Here is a 21,232-nt window from a genome sequence, read left to right on the forward strand (position 1 = left end):
ATCCTTGGTTAGGGAACTAAGACCCCAGGTGCCTTGGAGGCCAACAAAACAAAAACATAAACGACAACAGAAGCAATATTGCAACAAACTCAGTAAAGTCATTAAAAATGGTCCACAGGGGAAAAAAAGTCTTAGAAAAGAGGGAGAGGAGAAGTCTGCGTCCCACCGGCAGCCAGACTAGGGGCTCAGAGCGCCTCTGTCAAGGTACCAGAGGCAGCGACTTACACTGAAGCATGGAGAGTAGACAAACTTGCCTGTGTTCTTAGGCTTCCTGGAGAAGGAAGGAGTGTCCTAACCTCCCTGGCCTTTGAAGAGAGTCAGGAACAATTTGCTTCGTAATTCCTCCTCGGGAGAGGAATGTCTTCTTGCCAAACTGGAGAAAAAGCCTTTATAATTGCATAAAGGTCTTGACTCCCTGGGCCGCGCTGCCCTGCCCAGTGAGCCCTGGCTGCCCCAGCGGTTGAGCTAGCGCAGCCCGTGGCCGCGTGTGTGACCCCAAGTTTTTCCATGGCCCTTGGCCTGCACCCAGTCCTGCTGGCTGAGTCAGGCCTGAAGCCCGCAGTCCCAGCAGCAAGTCCCAGCAAACCTAGTTTCTCCTTCAAGCTCCCCAGACAGACCCTCACCCGCCAGCCCTTTGGGCTGGGAGGGCATTGCAGTGGTATCCACACTGGACCATTGTGGCAAGAGACACCCCCCTCCACTGCCACACTGTGGGGTCCTAGAGGCAGAGACCCCTCACTGCTCCCCGAAAGGGGGCCCTCCCTGCCTGCAGGGGACCTGGAACCACCCAGCCCTGCGCTCCGCTGGGAGGGCCTGGCCTTGCCTTCTTCTCTTGCACGTGCGGTCAGTAACGTAAATCACATTCCAAACATAGGCCAGAAAGTTGCTGAGGGAGGTAACGGTTCCTGGCTTCTAGAGGCATTCCGAGGAAGAGGCAGAGCTAATTCCTTTCAAGGAAGAGTGATCTTGGCAGAAAGGGCAGGACAGAGCGAGAGGCAGGGAGTCTGCCCGAGGACAGCGGGGTTTGGGGCAACGGTGCAGATGCTGTGACGGTGAAGGCTTGGAGGCTGATGAGGCCGCTGCTGCATCCCTGAATTGTGTTGATTTAAAAAAGAAAAGCACAACCTGAGAGTTGCGAGTCAAGTTTTATTGGGGCAGGATGAGAACTGCAGCCCAGGACACAGCACCTCAGATAGCTCTGAGAAACTGCTCTGAAGAGGTCTCGGGGAAGGACAGTGTATATGTGATTCTGGTGAAGCGAGAGTACATGCAATCGAGCACATATGTTTTTCCAGAAGGTTTCTGCTGGTCTCGTGAAGCTTTCTGCTAGTCATGAGAAATAGCCGTCACCACAAAGAGTTTTCTTTTCTTGATTTGAGGAGATAGAAGAATTGGGCTCATAAAATCGGCACATCAAAATATCTAACTATCTGAAGACCTGTTCTGCCAATTTCTCCCAAGCACAGAGCGTCTCATTTCTGCTCTCAACCCTGAACTCCTTCAGCAGGTGCCAACGGTCAGCAGCTGCAGCAGTACGTGATCTAATCCTTGCAGAGGTAGATGGCAAGTGCCCATATGTAGCTGACAATTGTCACACACAGTCCCCTTTGCCTATGCCCTCCCCTGCTCCACAGGCCACAGTCCTAGCTGGTATATGCAGGGGTTTAGGCCCCCGCTGTCTGGGACTTCTGACCCCATGGACTGGACTTCTAGACTCGGCAGAGAGGACCTCTCCCTTTCACCATGGCTCATCTGGCAGAGACTTCTGGTGTTGCAGGAAAGGACACACTTCCTAACAAGGGGGCTCTTGTCCAACATTTGGAAATGAATTGTCCGAGGAGACAAAAGTGCTGACAAGGCAAGAGACTTTATTGGGAAGGGGCGCCCGGTGCAGAGCAGCAGGGTGAGGGAGCCCAGGAGGACTGCTCTGCCATGAGGCTCGCAGTCCTGGGTTTTATGGTGATGGAATTAGTTTCCCGCTTGTCTCTGGCCAATCACGCCGACTCAGGGTCCTTCCTGGTGGTGTGTATATTGCTCAGCCAAGACAGATTCCAGCGAGGAGGACTCTGGGAGGACACATGGACTGGAGTCTCCTCTTTCCTTATGACCTTTACCAAATTTGTCCAGTTGGTGGTGGCTTATAAGTTCTGAGGAAACTTATCTCCTTAATCTTCTGGGGAAAAAGTAACTCATACAAATGGTTACTGTGCTGCCAGGCCAAGTTTCAGTCAGAGGTTCCCCCACCAGATGCGGTGGTGTTGGGGGATGTTGAGGAAAGAGCCTTTGGGAGGCCTAAGGAAGTGTATTCAGGGAGACAATGACCTTTCTTCAATGACCAATGCTCCTTTCTTCTGCCATGACCCTGTCACACACCTTCGTGGGCCTGGGTCTGCAGAGCAAAGGAATATGGCCCAGCCAGCCTGTACACACATGCACACACACACACACACACACACACACGGAGCCCAGGGCCTGGGGCCATGTGACCATCAGAGAGTGACTCCAGGCAGAGGCTTCCCTGGGAACAAGCGTCAGACCAAGAGGGTGAGGGAGCTGATCCCCTCCGGGTCTATGAAGACCCTGCTCTGTGCAGGCGCTGATTAATCGACAAACATGATCGCAGTTGACCTTCACAGCCTTCCAGATGCTGAAACCGAGCTTTCAGAATGTGAAGTGAATTGTGTGGTCACCCTGGCAAGTGGTGGAGCCAAGATTTAAGCCCAAGTTTGCTCCGTTCCAGAACTAGGCTCCTCCCTGCTCTGCTGGGCTCTAGGAGGCCTCGTCAGCCTCTTGCTATGGCAGGGAAGAAAATGTCCTTTCTTCAGTGACCAATGTTCCTTTCTTCCCTGAAAGATTTCTTGGAATGACTGAGAGCATTTCTTGAGGCAGTGTTATGTGGTTTCTAAAGGACTTCTTAACACAACCCAGACATGCCCTGAGCCCTATACAGCAGGCCTGGAGGACCCTGCAGACTCTGTTCCAGATCACTGCAGTAAAGTGAATATTGTAATAAGTCGAGTTGCGTGAGTTCTTCAGTCTCAGTGCCTGCTGCTGCTGCTGCTAAGTCACTTCAGTCGTGTCCGACTCTGTGTGACCCCATAGACTGCAGCCCACCAGGCTCCACCGTCCGTGGGATTCTCCAAACAAGAACCCTGGAGTGGGTTGCCCTTGCCTTCTCTGTCTCAGTGCCTATAAAACTTATATTTACACGATTCTGTAGTCTATTAAAGGTACAACAGTAATATGTCTAAAAAATATTCATACCTTGATTCAAAAATACTTTACTGCTAAAAAATGCTAACCATATTTGATCCTCCAGTGAATCATAATCTCTTTGTAGTACTAACATCAAAGAGCACTGATCACAGATGACTGCAGCAAATATTGTCATCATAGGAAAACAATCTGGAGCACTGAGAGAGTTCCTGAAATGGGACACAGAGACGTGAATGAGCAAATGCCATTGGAAAAGTTGTGCCCATAGACTTGTTCAACACAGGGTCACTGCAAACCATCACTCTGCAAAAAACGCAGTATCTGTGAAGCAACGTACATTGAAGTACAATGAAAAGAGATCCTCCTATAACCTCTCCTGATAGGAAGCTGATGCACTTGAGTGCTCTCTTGGTATGTTTCCCAGGGAAGCTTCTTCTGAGGTTTTTAGGGCTGGCATTTGGCTCTCGGAACCACTCTGCAGCCAAATGAACCTCAAGTTCAGAGACGCCCCAGAAATCTTAGACGGTTTGCGCTGCTTTGAGTCGAAGAAGCAGAAAAGAATGAGGAGATGTGAGCAAACCATCCTCGTGTGCCAAGGGAGTCCAGCAACCCCCATGACTCTTCCTTTTCCCTGGAAACTTCCATAAGTTGTTTTGTTGTTTCCTTAAAATATTTATTAAATATTTGTCACATATACGGAACAAGGATTAATAAAATAAAGCCTAGATGCTAATCACCCAGTGTAAGAAATAACACATCACCAACAGAGTTGAGGCCCCCTGTGGATGCTTCCTCCTTGGTGCCCCTCCTCCTCCGCTCGGGGTTGGGGAGGGGTAACCATGACCTTGAATTTGGTGTTTAGCATCCCCAGCCATTCCTTCCTCTCTCACTACATATGTCTGTATTCCTAAACGATGCCTAGTTTGCTTGGCCTACTTTTCAATCACACACGCAGGGTAGCACCTGCATTTGCCAGCAGGTATTCTTTGACTTCTTACATTCCTTGCTGAACGTTCTGTCGGTAGGAGTCATTCACGTGGGTACACGTAATTCTAGTTCGCTCACTTTGCAGTCTGGTGTATTGTTTCATTACTTAGATAGGAATGATGGACATTTATATTGTTTCCAGAATTTCCCTGATACAAACAGTTCTGCTGGGAAGATTCCTGTGCATACTCTCCAGAGCGTGAGAGATGTTACGGGTGGAATTTCTGGACATAGAGAATTTGCACATTCAACTTCATGACGAGCTATTTCCAAATTGTTCTCCAGAGTGATTCTACTACGCCTAGAGTTTTCCCAATCTGTTTTACTTTCTTTAAGGGGCTACCTTATCCACCAATTGGGGTTGTTTTCTGACCCGCTTACCCGCTGGGTAGGGTTCACCTGTCTCTAGCTTCTTTCTCTTGTTCTCACCCTCTCGCTCCCAGGATTCCAGCAGGAAATGGGCCCACTCAACTTCGGATGGTTTGAGCAGAGTTAAATAAAGAACATATTACAAAAGAGTGGGCTGGAGAAGGAAGCCCCAAGGGCTGGTGCAGCACCCCAGGAGGTAACTGTGGGGTTTAGTTTCCACACCCCCTAAAAGGTGAGCTGAAAAAGGTGGTGAAGGCCTGAGTTAGGAAGGTCTAGGTGGCCAGGGAGCCAGACAGGCGTTGAGACTTTTGATGGGGGACACAGCTTCCACTGCTTTAACTCTGAAAGAGGAAATAACAGCATTCACCTCCTGCAGCTTCTGCTTGACTCAGTGGACTGATGTGTGCAGTGCTGGAGATGTGCAAACACTCCACAAATGCCAGTTAATTATTACCCCAAACTGGGAGTAAGTCACACAGCCTCAAGAATTCTCAAAGAATTTTCATAGTTGTTATTTCCCAATCTGTGTTGAAAGAGAAGTGGGTTAAGGTTACTCCTTTCATAGTTGTGCATCTGACCTTTTTTAAAAAATAGGAAATATGCTATCTCCATTTTCTGCACTTTGCTGGGACTCTGCCTACTCTCTTTTCTCTGACTGTTTCGGAGTCAGTGTGGTTCCTGCCCCCTGTATACAGCAGAACTGTTTTTGCAAGATGAATCTCCAAGGTTCTGAAGAATATGTTTCTTAATCTTTCCCCAATTTTTTATTCTGAAATATATCAGACATACAGAATTGGAAAGAATAGAGTAATCCTCTGCTTTTTCTTGTTGCTGTTTAGTTACTAAGTTGTGTCCAACTGTTTGAAACCCCAAGGACTGCAGCCCTCCAGGCTCCTCTGTCCATGGGATTTCCCAGGCAAAAATGGAGTGGGTCACCATTTCCTTCTCCGGGGAATCTTCCTGCCCCAGGGATCGAACTTGCATCTCCTACATTGGCAGGTAGATTCTTTACCACTGAGCCACCAGGGAAGCCAATCCGCTTAGAAAGTGTAATTACTACTTCACTGTATTTTCTTTGTCTCTTTCATAGAGAGACCATTTCTGTCAACGCATTTGGGAGTTGCACCCTGGCACCTCACTCCTAAGTACTTCGGCTGCATTTCCTAAGAATAAAGAACGTCTTCTACATGAACATGGTAACAGGCTCATACCTAAGAAAATGGACAGTTCTGTGACAGCATCAGATATCCAGTCCATATTCATAATTCCCCAATTGTCCCAAGATTGTAATTTATAGGATTCAGTCAAGCCTCTTGCCTTAAATTCCTTTCTCTGGTTGTTTCCTCATGATTCCCTTGACTTTTCCCTTCTCCTCCTGTATTTCCCGTGTGGCTCTCACGTTGTCTCACATCTGGAGGTTCATAGCACTGGGTGTTCCACTATTGGTGAAACTGTGGGGTTACTTGTTCTCCCTGACTCTGTTGTAAATACCTTGAGGACATGCACGCGCTTTCATCCTCGAGTGGACTTCAGCCCGCCGTCACTCCTTGGGTTCCCTGCTCTTCCTCTGAAGTCCAAGGTCCCTCTCTCCTTGATTGTCAACACCCGAAGACTCTATTAGGGTAAAAGAATAGGTGTGCTCCTACTTCTATGAAAGAACTTCCAGCTTTAAGGGGGTCATTTAAAATCAATGATTCACTAGTTTATTCTACAAATAAATCTATCCACCTGCCAGGTGTCAGGCACTAAGAATATCCACAATGTTCCTTTCACTGCTTCCTTGCTGCTTCTGTGCTGCTTCTCAGCTCTGCCTGGCTGTTACCGCTCAGTTGCCCTCATGAGCTCCCCTTCCTCCTCTGGCCCTTCCATGCTTCTCCATGCAGCTCTTTGCGCAGCTCATTTCTCACGCCTCCTTCCCCCGGCACCCCATCACGTGCTCTCCTGTTACTTCAGTTAAAACCAGCATGGGGATGGCTCCTGCATCTGCATTCTCAACTTCCCCCAGGCCTGAGCAGGCCAGACTCTCCCTGGCAGGGACCCCACGTCTCATCATTCACTAGTCACACGACTTCATTCCACCTCCCAAATGTCTTTAAAGTTGTCCCCTCTGTTCCTGCGCACGGCTGCTGCCTCAGTGCAGCCTGGCGTCACGTGGGGAATGTCAGTAGCCCACTCCTGTTCGCTCTGGTTTCAGATTCATCCCCTTTCAGTCCTTCCTCCAGGAATGACTTCCAGCCCATTTCGTGTGCAGCCTCCATGTCCTTCTGACACTGCACTAATGGTTTGTCTGTCTCTTTGGTTGTACTCTGAGGACCGAGAGAGTAGGCAGAGAGTGAGATTGGTTTGATCTTCTTGCTGTCCAAAGTACTCTTAAGAGTCTTCTCCAGCACCACAGTGTGAAAACATCAATTCTTTGGCACTCAACCTTCCTTATGGTCCAACTCTATGGACATACACATCCCAACATTATGGATGGTATTAAATTATTGTCTCCTCTTGGATGTCAAGAAGCCAGGGGCCAGAGATGTAAAGGGCCTGTTTTACATTATGTGATCTCCCAGCTACTAAGTTGCAGAGTGTGGTCTCCAAACTCCATAGTTATTAAATGAGTTATAGACTGAAATCTCTTGTCCAGGTTCTCAGGAGGCTCACCTTCTACTAGGGGACAGGCAGATGGCTGTGATGTGGTGGGGGACGTGCTGGGCTCCAGGCATGTGTTATGGCTACGGGACGATAGAATTAGCAGCTGTGGTGGTAACCTTCAGAGGATGTGGGGTGACCTCACAGAGGAAATGTTGCGGAAGCTGGGTCTTGAAGAATGACTAGAATTTGTCAGTAGATAAGGAGGGAAGGCATTCTTCACTGTGGGGCCAGCGTGGACAATGGCACAAGAGAATTAGAAACGAAATACTTGCTGCGGCTGAATTACAAGTGTGCTGGGTCAGGAAGATCCCCTGGAGAAGGAAATGGCACCCCCACTCCAGTACCCTTGCCTGGGAAATCCTACGGACAGAGGAGCCTGGTGGGATATAGTCCATGGGGTCTCAAGGAGTCGACACAACTGAGTGACTTTCAGTTTTGGGTGGAAGATGAGGCTGGAGGGTTGGGTGGGGGGTCTTTATCGTGAAGGGCCTTCCATGTACATTAAGGACTTTGTGTTTTGTCTGGTAAGTAATAGACAGCCATGGAAGGATTTAAAATCAGATATTTAACTCAGATTCGATTTTAATCAGCTCACAAGTGTGGTGAGCTTGAGCAAGCCTAGATTGACTGGGACAAGACTGTTGGCAGGAAGACAGTTCTGTAAGTAAGAGGTTCCTGCAATAATCTAGATTCAAGGCCATGAAACATAGACAAGGGCAGTGGTAATGAGATGACAAATTCTAGAAATGTGTAGAGTTAAGCGTTTATAGAGCCAGTCTTGATAACCATGTACAGAACTTTGCAATGAAAGAAGTGTCAGAGGAAAGTGTAGATGGAGGTTTTTCCCCATCAGTGACGTCCATGCTTATAAAGGAAGTGTAGGATTAGGTCATTCTTAGACACATGGATATGACCATGGAACAAAGGGAGAGGAAAGTGGATATTCTTCTTTATTTTTTTATCTTTTAAAAAACCGAAGTATAGTTGATTTACAATGTTGTATCAAAACTCTGCTGTATAGCAATGTGACTCAGTTATACATTGATACACATTCTTATATTCATATACATTCTTTTTCATATTCTTTTCCATTCTGGTTTATCAGAGGATATTGAGTGTACTTCCCTGTGCTCTACAGTAAGACCTTGTTGTTCATTCATTCTTAATGTGATAGTTCGCATCTACCAGCCTCAGACTCCCAGTCCAGCCCTCTCCTTCCCCCTTTCCCACTGGCAACCGCCAGTTTGTGCTCTGTGTCTGTGAAAGTGGATATGCTTGATTGCCTCTCTGGATTAAGTTTCTGAAATATAGGCCTGCCAGAATTCAGAGGGATGGGATGGCTGGTAGCTTTCTTTCCTCCGGTCACTCCTTACTGCCTACCACACCTTCTTACTCGCTGCCTTAGTTCCTGGAATCACAACCCACTCCCTCTAATCTTAAATTCTGTGGTTAGCTTGGCACCAGCAAAACATATAAGGAGACATGGGAGGTTGAAAGGAAAAGGACAGAGCAATTAGAGGAAAAGACAGTGAGATTGTTCACTATCTTTTCTTCTATATGCAGTTGAAAGCAACTGTATGGTATTTCAGATGTATTCCAGCATAGGTCATATAAACAGGTTTATTTTTTAATATACCCCCTGTATCTTTCAATTAACCATACATTGTGCATAGCATATTTCAATACACATCTCTCAGGATGGGAATAGCAGAAACATATGTTAACAGAGTTATATTAACTCTAGGGACAATACTACTGGGTTACAAGATATTATGGCTCCATATGTTACCCATAAAGACTCCTGTGGCTTTAATGTGTAACACACTCTGTTTTGGATTGGCAAATGGATTGGAGTCAGGCTGAGAAAAAATGAGGATCTTCCGGACAAGAAGGTTTATGTACTGTTCTGGGCAAGAAAACCTTCTTAAAAGCACACTGGGTAAATTTCCTTGTTGCCCAATCTCTATCTAAATGAAGATTCCAATGGTTGGGCTATATTCTGTCCCCACCATCCTGGCAAAGGCTGACACATATTGCCTTTGAGACAATTAGATAAATGCCTAACTGCATAATGGGTCAGTCTCTCCTAGTTCTTATGAGTCCAGGGCACTATGTCTGAGTCACTTTGCTCTTGTTCCTTCAAACGTCACCTATTTACACATGCATGGGTGTTGGCTCAAATGGTGAAGAATCTGGCTGTAATGCAGGAGACCCCGGTTCTATCCTCAGGTTGGGAAGATCCCCTGGATAAGGGAATGGCAACCCACTCCAGTATTCTTGCCTGGAGAATCCCATGGACAGAGGAGCCTGGTGGGCTATGGTCCAGAGGTTACAAAGAGTTGGACATGACTGAGCAACTCAGACATACCAGTGGCCTGGACAGTCATGGCCTGGGGGTCAGAAGAGCTAAATTTTTAGGCTCTGCTACCGCCAGGTGACCTTCTGCAGGGGACTCGTTTTTTCTCAGAGTCCATTTCCTTTTTAGATGATGCATTAGACTTGACCATTAGTTTCATGGTCCCTTTTAAACTTTAAAGTGAAGTGAAGTCGCTCAGTCGTGTCTGACTCTTTGCCACCCAATGGACTGTAGCCTACCAGGCTCCTCCCTCCATGGGATTCTCCAGGCAAGAGTACTGGAGTGGTTTGCCATTTCCTTCTTCAGGGGATCTTCCCGACCCAGGGATTGAACCCAGGTCTCCTGCATTCCAGGCAGATGCTTTATCCTCTGAGCCACCAAGGAAGCCCTTAAGACTCACCAATTCCATAAATTGGAAATTACAACTCCAAGTGGATTTTCAAAAGATTTTGCCTGTTACTTTTTCTGAAACAAAAGAAGATGTATCTTTTGGGCTTTATACATTGGAAATGCCCTTACTTCTCTATTTTGGGGAGAGGTTTCCTACCCAAAGCATGCCCATCCCTTCTTCTGCAGGTAGCCCTGGAAGGAGAATACCTAAAAAATCTCACTGCAAACATAGGTTTGCTACTGACTCTGGGAAGTAGCCCTTCTTGACTGTTAAAGTAGTTTTGGATGTCATGGACCAGAAAAGTGATATTAAATATTTCCATTTCTTCCCTCTGCTTACCAAGCCCGTACTTAGACACCAAAATCTGTTTTGAACTCTGCGCTGCCGCCCAGTGGGTAGCTCTCATCACTGCATTCTCTTTACACTGGGCCTTGGGGAAATAAAGCTGGACACATTTTGGAAGGTGTTATAATAATACAACGGCTGCTGCTAATAATGGGAGATTTTCTACATCCCATCGGGGCACTGTTAAGTCTCTGTATGTTGTATGTATTTATAGGTTATAATTATTTATATGTTACATGTCGTCTGTCCTCACAGAAGCTTGATGGTTAATAATAGAACAATAGAGTTCTATTATTAATCCCATTTTGCAGATTAGGAAACTGACGTTGATTAAGTGACAACCAGGTTGATAGAATTTAGGGCTAGAAATGGTGAGAATGGTTCGAATGGTTCCTCCTGGGCCTCTGATCTCACAGAAATTCTCAACAGCTGAGTTTCTGTCTCAATGACATCAAAAGAGAATGTATTTATTTGTGGACAGTATCTTCCGTTCAGTCCGATAACTTTCGATTGCAGCATGCGCCTAGAGCTTTCTAAGAAGGAAGCCCAAGAAATGGTCCTTGCCCTCAAGAGACTGAAGAGTGTAGTTCGGAGGGTTTTTTGTGCATATTCTTAGGAAATAAATGAATAGAGCAGAGCAGTCCAGAAAGCTTCTGGAGGAGGAGGAGTTGAGGTGGGCGTGGACGGCACAGCTGAATCTGAAAGCTGGAGAGGATGGATGGGCGAGGGCAGAGTGTGGATGGAGGGGAAGTTCGTCTCTGGAGGCAGGCACTGCGTCCTTCCTTGTGATTGTTCTCCCTTTCCCCCCTTTTCCATAGTTATCATTTTCTCACTAGAATCCAGGAATGTGGACTAGGAGACATGGTTTCTGCACCCAAGGGGCTCACAGTCTAAGGGAGAGACTGTGTAATCAGCCTGAGCAGGGGCAGCGGGAGGGGTAGTGAGGCTTCTGTGCGACGTGACAAGGGAGCTGGCCTGGTGCAGAGGAGCGCTGGGGAGAGGGCTGGTAGGTGCAGGTGAACGCGACCCAGGCCCTGAGCCCCAGCCCAGAAAGCTGGGGCTTCATGCTGAGTGACGTGGCACGTTGGTTTCTAAACAGGGACTGGCATTCTGAAATCACATGGTATTGTCTTTTTTTTAAGAAAGAAAAATGAGGAGAGGAGAGGAGAATATGGACTCATATGCTTTGTGCCAGAAGTGAGTCTCTGTGTTAATGTGTTGAACTTTTTGAAACCAACTACAGGGAATTCTGGGCTTCCCCTGTGGCTCAGTGGTAAAGAATCTTCCTGCAATGCAGGAGACGCAGGAGACACTGCTTCGATCCCTGGGTCTGGAAGATCACCCGGAGGAGAAAGTGTCAACCCACTCCAGTAGTCTTGGCTGGAGAAGCCCATGGACAGAGGAGCCTGGTGGCCTACAGTCGGAGTTGCAGAATCGGACATGACTGAAGCAGCTAAGCACAGCACAGTACATATGTATACCAAAAAGCATTTGGAAGGCTGTGTGTCAAACCTTTAGCAGTGGAAATTTGTGGGAAAGAGAGGGGCTCATGGTGAAGGGGATATGGCTGTGTAACAGTGGATTATAGGGACTTTCCCCCCACTTATTTATTGTATGAGTTTCATTTTTAATATGTTTGATTTTGGAGATTAGGTTAGTGATAAAGAACCCAAATCCCTAGAACTGGGGTTGTTTGCCTCATGGTTTGAGTACAGGCTCAGATCCTGGCTTTGCCTCTTTGTCACTGCTTGTCTAAACCTCTGGGGCTCTCTTTGTAATGGGGAAAATAATAACAGGTTTTTTCAGACAGTCACATTAGATGATGAATATGACACATGAGGCAGAGTGCTTGGCACCTACTAGGAGCAATGAACGTTAGCTATCTTTATTACTGTGTTAATAAAGAAGAAAAGCTCTCAGTTGCAACTTGGGATAAAGAGGCGTGTCCTCCCCCTAGAGGGTTGCTCATTGAATCTGGTTCAGTGGAACACATAACTGAAAACGAGGCCCTGGGATAAAACATGCAGAGCAGCAGCGTTGGTCAGGTCACTGCCTGTGGGTGAGTGGTTCACGACAGGCAGAAAGGCCTTGTCGACAAAACAACCCCAATGCATGCGAGTCTTGCGACTGTGTAAGGGGGATACACCTATAAGCTGTTTGGTCAGAATTCAGTATAAGGTAGCCATCCTTATTGTTATTATCGTCCTCTCTTGTAGTAAAGTCTACTTGGAAAATTAAATTTAGGAGGCAGCCCATGAAGGACAGACTCAGGGAAATTACTCAAGAGAGGTGACACCGAGCCATGGACGTTCCAGCCCATCCCAGGCACGTTTAGAAGCAGACAGAAACACCTGCGATGGCTGGTCAGCCTGTGGTCTCCCCTATGTGGGGGCAGGGCTGGGGGGTGCTGACCAATTTCCTTTTCAATATTTCTTTTTTTCTCTTTATTCTTTAAACTTTATTTTTATACACTTAATTTATTTTTTTTTTTAAACAGTAGGTCCTTGTTGGTTAACTATTTTAAACCTAGCACTGTGTGCATGTCAGTCCCAAACTCCCAAGGCTCCTTTCTGGTCACCAGGAGTGTCTTTCTATAGCTGCATGGCAGAGACAAGATAGAGCCTGGCCTTTTCCTGGCACTTCCTCCACAAGGCATGGAGGCATTCTGAGAGCTTCCTGCAGACTCTTGTTCCTCGCTCACCCTGAACCTTGGAGCACGGTTCTGTTAGTGGTCTCCTGTCTGCTGGCCCTTGGTCAGTTGCACTGCCTGATCTGATCGCTGCTCAGGAGTGACATCTGGCACCGGGGCTTCGCCCTCTTGGGCTCATTAACAGGCCCGGGCTCTTCATCTCCCAGCGAGCGGGGTTAGGCATCCATCCTGCCCCCTGGGCTCCCCGTGTGCCCACCCACGTCGGCTCCTTTCGAATCCTCCATGTAACCCTAAGGGACTGGCTTATCAAGGCCCATGTGACTGAAAAATAAAAAGAATTTTTATTTGCCTAGAAAAGGGGAGCAGTTCATGTCTTCCTTTCTTTTGAGAGAAGTTGTGTGGAATTGGCTTTTCAGTGGGAGAGACAGTATGTATATGTGTGTGTGGTGTGTGTGTATAGGTACGATTGTGTATATGCGTATATACACATAGGCTTTGGGGCTCTGAGTATTTGGGCATTCATGCATAAGGGGAGCTGGGAGAGGCTGGACAAGGGGCTGCAGGAAGAAGCCCGGGGAGCCAGCGGAGGAAGAAGGGCTGAAGGCAGTGCCAAGTGCTGGTGGAACCCCAGTCTCTGGGCAACAGGGAAGCTCAGCTGAGCCGCCCTGGAGTGCGGGACCTTAGGGAAACCAGCTTTCCCTTGGGTCCCAGAGCCAAGGGTCAGGTTCAAGGTGGGTCGTCCCTGAACTATGGGTGACCTGGCTCCTTATCTGTACCTGGAGGTGACAGCAGTACCTGCCTGGGAGGTTGGCAGAGGGGACCAGGTGAGATGACCTGTGAGAAGCACTTGGAACCCTGAGTGCCTGGCTGGAGGACTTCTTGCCGCCCTGAGCTCAAGGGGTGCAGATGGGGCCTCGAGGCCTGTGGGGAGGGGAGGCGGGGTCGGGTCCCTGCCTCTCACAGGAGGTGTGACTCAGGCAGATTCCTAGGGAAACATCCCCCTCCCCACAAGGTCACTTTTCCAAACCCCCGGGGTCGGGAGGGGGCAGGCACCAAGGTCCCTCTGTCCTTGTTGGATCCCGTGGGTCCAGCTGGCAGTGAAATATGCCTCAGCCGACACTGTCCCCGGATCACAGCAGAGCCTCCCTCCTACCCTTCATGAAGGAGAAGGGACGGGTGGGGGGCTCCCCGGGGCCTGCGTGGTGGAAATATGAAGTGTGACTTCCCGCACACCCTGGAGCCCGAGCCAGCCTGGGCGCAGCTTATCTCCTTCCTCAGCCCAATGTTTGTTTTAGGAAAAATCAAAGCACGGTCCCCTTCTGCTCTCTTCAAACAGAGCAGGAGCGAGCTGGCTGCTGCCGGAGCAGGGGGGCTGCTAGGGAGTACAGAGGGGTCAGCCCGGAGCTCCTCTCTTTGTTCCCCGCTGCTTGCCCATGTGCCTCTTCCCCGCACTGATGGCATCAGATTGTGTCAGAGGCCCCAGGCTCGGGCCGGCCGCGCACCCCCAGTCTCTCTGCATCCGGCTCTGGGAGGCGAGGCTGCACGGAGTTCACCCACCTCTGAGGACCTCCTGGTTTCCAGGTATCAGCCCGTCCCATCCCTCTGCGGGGACCCCTCCTCTGCTCTGGGCTCCTCTTTGCTGGATCACCCCTCTTGACTCTAGTTTCTAGGTCAGGAGCTTGCAGACAGAGAGGCCTTGGCGGGACAGAAGAGTTATCCCTGCCCTCCTCTGATTCCTGCTCCTTCTCTTTCCTTCTTCCCATCCCAGGGCTGCCAGTTCGGGGGCCAAGGCCACGTTTTCCCTCTCCCACTCCAGGGAGGCTCAGGGTTCCCCGTGTTCCTCCGCCTCCACTGATGGTTAAAGTTTCTTACTGCAGCCATCGAAGGAGCAGAGACCAGCTCTCCCAGGCCACCACTGGACTGGGAACAGACAGTTCATTGTTTGAGATGCCTTTTGGAGCACTCAGAGTCCAGTGGGTCCCCGGGTGTCCTCAGCCAGGACTGGGGCCAGGCCGGCGTGTGAACTTGGGAAAGCCACTTGGGGTGTCCTGGAGCTGAGTCGCAGCAGTGGCAGGGAGTGAATAGTGGATAACCCAGGGAGGGCTTTACAGGGTTCAAACCACTTTTCATGGCCAGAATCTTGCAGTATAAATTGCAATGCTTTTAGGTTTAAAGTTGTTTTCTTTTTAAATGTGGGTATTTTCAAACACACAAAAGCAGAGCGAATAGAACAATGAAAGGCCAGGTGACCTGTCACCAAGATTCAAAGAGCCCTGACTTTTGGCTGCTGTTGTTTCCTGAGCTCTGTCTGCTCCCACCACCTCCAACCCCTAGCCGCCGCCCCAGTTCTCACCTGTCTCTTTGCAACCTCTTCTCTTTAACTTGCAAGCAATTGATGACTTTTAAAATGAACTTGGCACATGCTCTCCTGACACAGTGATTATCATGGTTTATTATCATAGCTTATTTTTTACACTCAGGAGACACGATATATTTTAGTAGAGAACTTAATCCAATGGCAATTTATTGTCAGAGAGGACAGCCGAACCTCATGCCAAATGCAAAATAGTTGTTTCAGGCAGGCATTTTCCTACACCCCGTCAGACAGCATTAAATAATGACGTGACTGGCCAATCTTGCAGCTGCTTGGGGCTGGTGGGTTGGCTGGGGGCCTACTCTTTACTGCGGCCCTTTCTGATGCTCACCCAGAAGCAGGGCCTCCCAGGGTGAGAGGCTGGTCCTTGGCATTGCTGACTTGGGGAGGGGGCGGTTGAGGATGTTGCCTGCAACGTTTTTCTTCAGCCTCTTAAAGGGAAGGACACCATCATTCCTGCCAAAGGCAGCTCCCGGAAAGGGTTTATCTTGCCCGATATCTGGTAGGATCCTTTTTTATGACAATGAGAACTAAGAACACTACCACTTTGCCTTTTTGCCTTGGCTACCAGGAAGCTTAGCACTCAATTTACAGCCCAATCTTAGTGATTTCACCCAAGGTAGCAGTCAGTTTATCTCCCTCATTTCCTCAATACATTTCGAATGTCCCAATTTTATCTTTATATACCCGGGGCTTAGGGTTTTATTGTACCCAACCTTCAATTTCATTCCTTTGAAATTAGGAGTGGTAGAAATTAAAAACAAAAGCAAACGAAGCAACCTCACCTTCCCTATGATCCCTGTCCACAGAGCCTTGTCTGTGAGATGCCAAAGAGGTTAAAGTAATAGGCTTGGATCCCATGGGAAGTAGGAGGGGAGAACGACCAGACCTTAGATACATGCCATGCCTTTACACTTTATAATTTTTTTTAATTTTATACTTTTAGAAGAACTTCCTCATCTGGAACAAATGATCTCAATTTGTCCTTGGTTTTTTCTTTCAGCAAATACTCACTGCCCACTTAATCTGTGTCATACTGGGCACTCTATAAATAAAGGCAAAACAAACACATGTCCTCAGGGAATTTCCACTTTAGTAGGGAATATCAGACATGTTCTTCTAACACAAGATAAGAAGTGTGCAAAAATGGTAGAGGTGATCTTATTTGCAAAGCTGGAATAGTGACACAGAGGTAGAGAACAAATATATGGACACCAAGTGGGGAGGGAGGGTGGGAGGAATTGGGAGATTGGGATTGACCCATATACACTATTGAGACTATGTATAAAATAGATAATCAATGAGAACACACTGTACAGCTCAGGAACTCTGCTCAGTGCTCTGTGGTGACCTACATGGAAAGGAAATCCAAAAGGGAGTGGATGTATGGACATGCATGCCTGGTTCACTTTGCTGTACTGTAGAAATTAACACAACATTGTAAAGCAGTTGTACTCCAATAAAAATTAATTTAAAAGGGAGTATTTTAGATAAAGTTTTTAAGGGTTGGGAGGAGGGAGAAGGTATTTGAAGATGATCGAGGGGAGACTTTGTGTGGGTGGTTGGCATTTCAGTTGATTCTCGAAGGGAAGGGGAGGCATAGACATAGACCCTCCTATCTCTCTATGCCCTCCACGTAACAGAGGATGAAATCTGTGCAGAGAGGGGAAGGCAGGGTCCCCATGCCACCCAGGTGGAAGTCATTATTACTGTTGTAATCCACCCTTCTGTCTCTCTGTTGAAGCAGGTCCTGTGGCTTTATGGCAACTGAAGGAGGGATTGAATTTGTCCTTAGGTACCAGCTATTTAATTCATGGTATTTAAATTGCCAGACTCCAAGCCTCAGTATTTGGGGGCAGTGATTTTTTTTTTATCTTGAGCTAACTTAGGATAAAAAGTGGCAATGCATGGAGGCCACCAAGCATCTCAGATCATTTAAGGAGGTGCTGAGGAACCAGCTAGGGCTCAGGGACAGCTGGTACAAGGCAGGACATGTCACAAGGAGCTGCTCTTTGTATCCATGGCTATCAGAGTGTCAGCCTATGTCTCCAACCTGTACTCATCCTTCAGGGCTGAACTTGAATTAGGAACTTTTGAGCATGGGTGTCTTTTCCCCTTGGATGTCTGCCCTTGCTGTAGTCTGATATAGAACTTATTCTTTGTCTGGTTCCTTTGAAAGCAAAAATTGTATGTACACCCTTCCTTCAGCCTGACCCTCAATGCCCCTTGCAGTCCTGAGGTAGAACTGGCTTCACTCGGTTCTTTGGACAAGGCAAGACAAGGTGGCTTGGACAGCTGGGGTTTAGCATCCCCTGCCACCATGACTTTAGGATCCTCTAGAAGCCATTTCTGGATCTCTCCAGCTCTCCTTTCACTATATTTTTATTTTGAGATAGATGTAGATTTCAGGTAGTTATAAGAAATCATACAGAGAAAGCTCATGTGCCCTTTATCTAGTTTCCCCAATGACAACATCCCGCAAAACTCTAATATCACAGCCAGGATACTGACCATGATACAGAGCGTGTCCAGCATCACTGAGCATCTTCATGCTGGCCTTTTATGTGGTTTCATCTCACTCTCACCCCCTCTTTTGTTGTTGTATAGTCAAAAAATCGTGTCCAACTCTTTGCGACCCCATGAACTGTAGGCGTCTTTTTGCCTTTTCATACTGTAAATTAAAAGACTCTTACACCTTGGAAGAAAAGTTATGACCAACCTAGACAGCATATTAAAAAGCAGAGACATTACTTTGCCAGCAAAGGTCCATCTAGTCAAGGCTATGGTTTTTCCAGGAGTCATGTATGGATGTGAGAGTTGGACTATAAAGAAAGCTGAGCGCAGAAGAATTGATGCTTTTGAACTGTGGTGTTGGAGAGGACTCTTGAGAGTTCTTTGGACAGCAAGGAGATCCAACCAGTCCATCCTAAATGAAATCAGTCCTGAATATTCATTGGAAGGACTGATGTTGATGCTGAAGTTCCAATACTTTGGCCACTTGATGTGTAGAGCTGACTCATTTGAAAAGACCCTGAGGCTGGTCTTTTGAAGGCGGGAGGAGAAGGGATAGACAGAGGATGAGATGGTTGGATGGCATCACCGACTCAGTGGACATGAGTCTGAGTAAACTCCGGGAGTTGGTGATGGACAAGGAAGCCTGGCTTGCTGCAGTCCATGGGGTCTCAAAGAGTCAGACATGACTGAGTGACTTAACTGAACTAAACTGAACTGTCGGCTGCCAGGCTCCTCTGTCCATGGGATTTCCCAGGAAAGAATACTGGAGGTTGCCATTTTCTTCAGTATTCAGGGGATCTTCCCAACTCAGGGATCAAACCTGCATCTCCTGTGTTGGGAAGCAGATTCTTTACTGCTGAGCCACCAGGGAAGGTCCACCCCCTCCTTAGCTGCTGGAACCGCTCATCAGTGGTTTGTTCCTCCTTGTTATGAGTTACATTCCACGGTATGGCTGTGCTGCAGTGTGTTTCAGCAACTGCACTGAAGTGGAAACCCTGCTATAAACATGTGTGTACAGGCTTTGTTTCCTCCCCTCCACTTTCTTTGGGTTTATTTTGTTCTTTTCCCCTCTAGGTTATTGCAGTGGGAGCCCAGATGATAGATTTGACTCACACGGGTTTCTAATGTATCATTTCATTCTCTGAATTTCTGCTGAAGTACAGCTTTATTTGTGTTCTACAAATTTTTATATGTTGTATTATCATTTTCATCCAGTTCAACGTCTTTTCTGATTTCTCTTGAGACTTCTTCTTTGATCGATGGATTATTTAGAAGTCTGTTGTCTATTTCCTTGTTATCTTTCTGTTACTGATTTCTACTTTGACTCCATTGTGGTTGGAGAACACACTATATGATTTCAGTTCTTTTAAATTTGTTGAGGCTTGTTTTATGGCCCAGGATATGGCTTATTTTGGTATATGTTCTGAGGGAACTTGAAAAGACTATGTATTCTGCTGTCATTGGGTGGAGTGTTCCGTAAATACCAAAGAGATTCTGCTGGTTGACAATGGTGATGGTTTTGAGTGTTTCTATACCTTGCAAGGTATAGGTGGCTACCCTGGTGGCTCAGATAGCTAAGCGTCTGTCTACAATATGGGAGACCTGGGTTCAATCCCTGGGTCGGGAAGTTCCCTGGAGAAGGAAATGGCAATCCACTCCAGTACCGTTGCCTGGAAAATCCCATGGACAGAGGAGCCTGGTAGGCTACAGTCCATGGGGTCGCAAAGAGTCGGACATGACTGAGCGATCTTCACCGTATACCTTGCAAGGAGATCCAACCAGTCCATTCTAAAGGAGATCAGTCCTCGGTGTTCTTTGGAAGGACTGATGCTAAAGCTGAAACTCCAATACTTTGGCCACCTCATGCAAAGAGTTGACTCATTGGAAAAGACTCTGATGCTGGGAGGGATTGGGGGCAGGAGGAGAAGGGGACGACAGAGGATGAGATGGCTGGATGGCATCACTGACTCGATGGACATGAGTTTGGGTGAACTCCAGGAGTTGGTGATGGACAGGGCGGCCTGGCGTGCTGCGATTCATGGGGTCGCAAAGAGCTGGACACAACTGAGCGACTGAACTGAACTGATACCCTTGCTAATTTTCTGTCTAATTTTTCTTTTAATTGTTGAATGGGGGTAAACCCACTCCAGTATTCTTGCCTGGGAAATCCCATGGACAGAGGAGGCTGGCAGGCTACATTCTGTGGCGTCACAAAGAGTCAGACACGACTGGGTGACTGAGCACATGGAGCACTGACGTCCTCAACCATAGCTGTGGGTCTGTTTGTTTTTTCCTCTCAGTTCCATCAGTTTTTGCTTCAATATTTTGCAGCTTTGTTGTTTGGTACACGTACATTTAGGATTGCAGGGGAAGGCCACCTGCTGCTGCCAGGTGACAGTAGAATTCTGAATCCCTCACTGGACATCCAGTGACACCTGAGGGGGCTCCTCATTACTGCTGGGCAGCAGGTGGGGGGATATGTTTCTGGCTCCTTGCTAGGCCTTCACTAAAATGTCCTGACCGGCAAGGGGAGGAGTGCCTTGTTCTGCTCCCCACGTGGCTTCACTGACGTCAGGAAAGGGGTCGTGTGTCGAGTTCATTACTGCTGAGTGACAGTGAGACCTGTCTCCTGACACAGATTCTGCAAGGTGGGGGTCATCTTGTTATTTCCCCATGAACCTGAAGTCCAGGTCTCCATTGGTTTCCACCTGTACCCCGAGGGAAGGTGATCTCATAGCCTAGCAGGCATGAAGCTCCCAGCTTCCTGCCTGACCTCCTGTAACAGTACCAGGCAGTGACACTGGGGGAGTCTTGTTGCAGCATGAAGGAGAAGATGCAGGGTAGCCTCCCACCCAGCCCTCTGTATCACAGCCCTTTTGCAGATGGCTGGAGCAGAGTGCTCATTGTCTACAAGTTTTCTGTCTTGCTAGGCTCCCTTTTCCTTGTTCTTCAGCCAAAGAGAGAAGAGTTTTGCTGGGAGTTGGTCTTTTGGCTTATTTGCCATCTTCTGCTCCATGTCTAACCCACTCCAGTACTCTTGCCTGGAAAATCCCATGAGCGGAGGAGCCTGGTAGGCTGCAGTCCATGGGGTCGCTAAGAGTTGGACACAACTGAGCGACTTCACTTTCACTTTTCACTTTCATGCACTGGAGAAGGAAATGGCAACCCACTCTGGTGTTCTTGCCTGGAGAATCCCAGGGACGGGGGAGCCTGGTGGGCTGCCGTCTATGGAGTTGCAGAGTTGGACACGACTGAAGCGACTTAGCAGCAGCAGCTCCATGTCTGCTGCATATGAGGCAAAAAATAAGCCCAGAGAACCGACTGCTGTGTTGTCGTCAGGTCCTGAGGTCCCTCACCATTCTGCCTTTTCCTTCCCACCTTTCAGAG

Source organism: Bubalus bubalis, chromosome 5, assembly GCF_019923935.1.
Source record: "Bubalus bubalis isolate 160015118507 breed Murrah chromosome 5, NDDB_SH_1, whole genome shotgun sequence".
Lineage (NCBI taxonomy): Eukaryota > Metazoa > Chordata > Mammalia > Artiodactyla > Bovidae > Bubalus > Bubalus bubalis.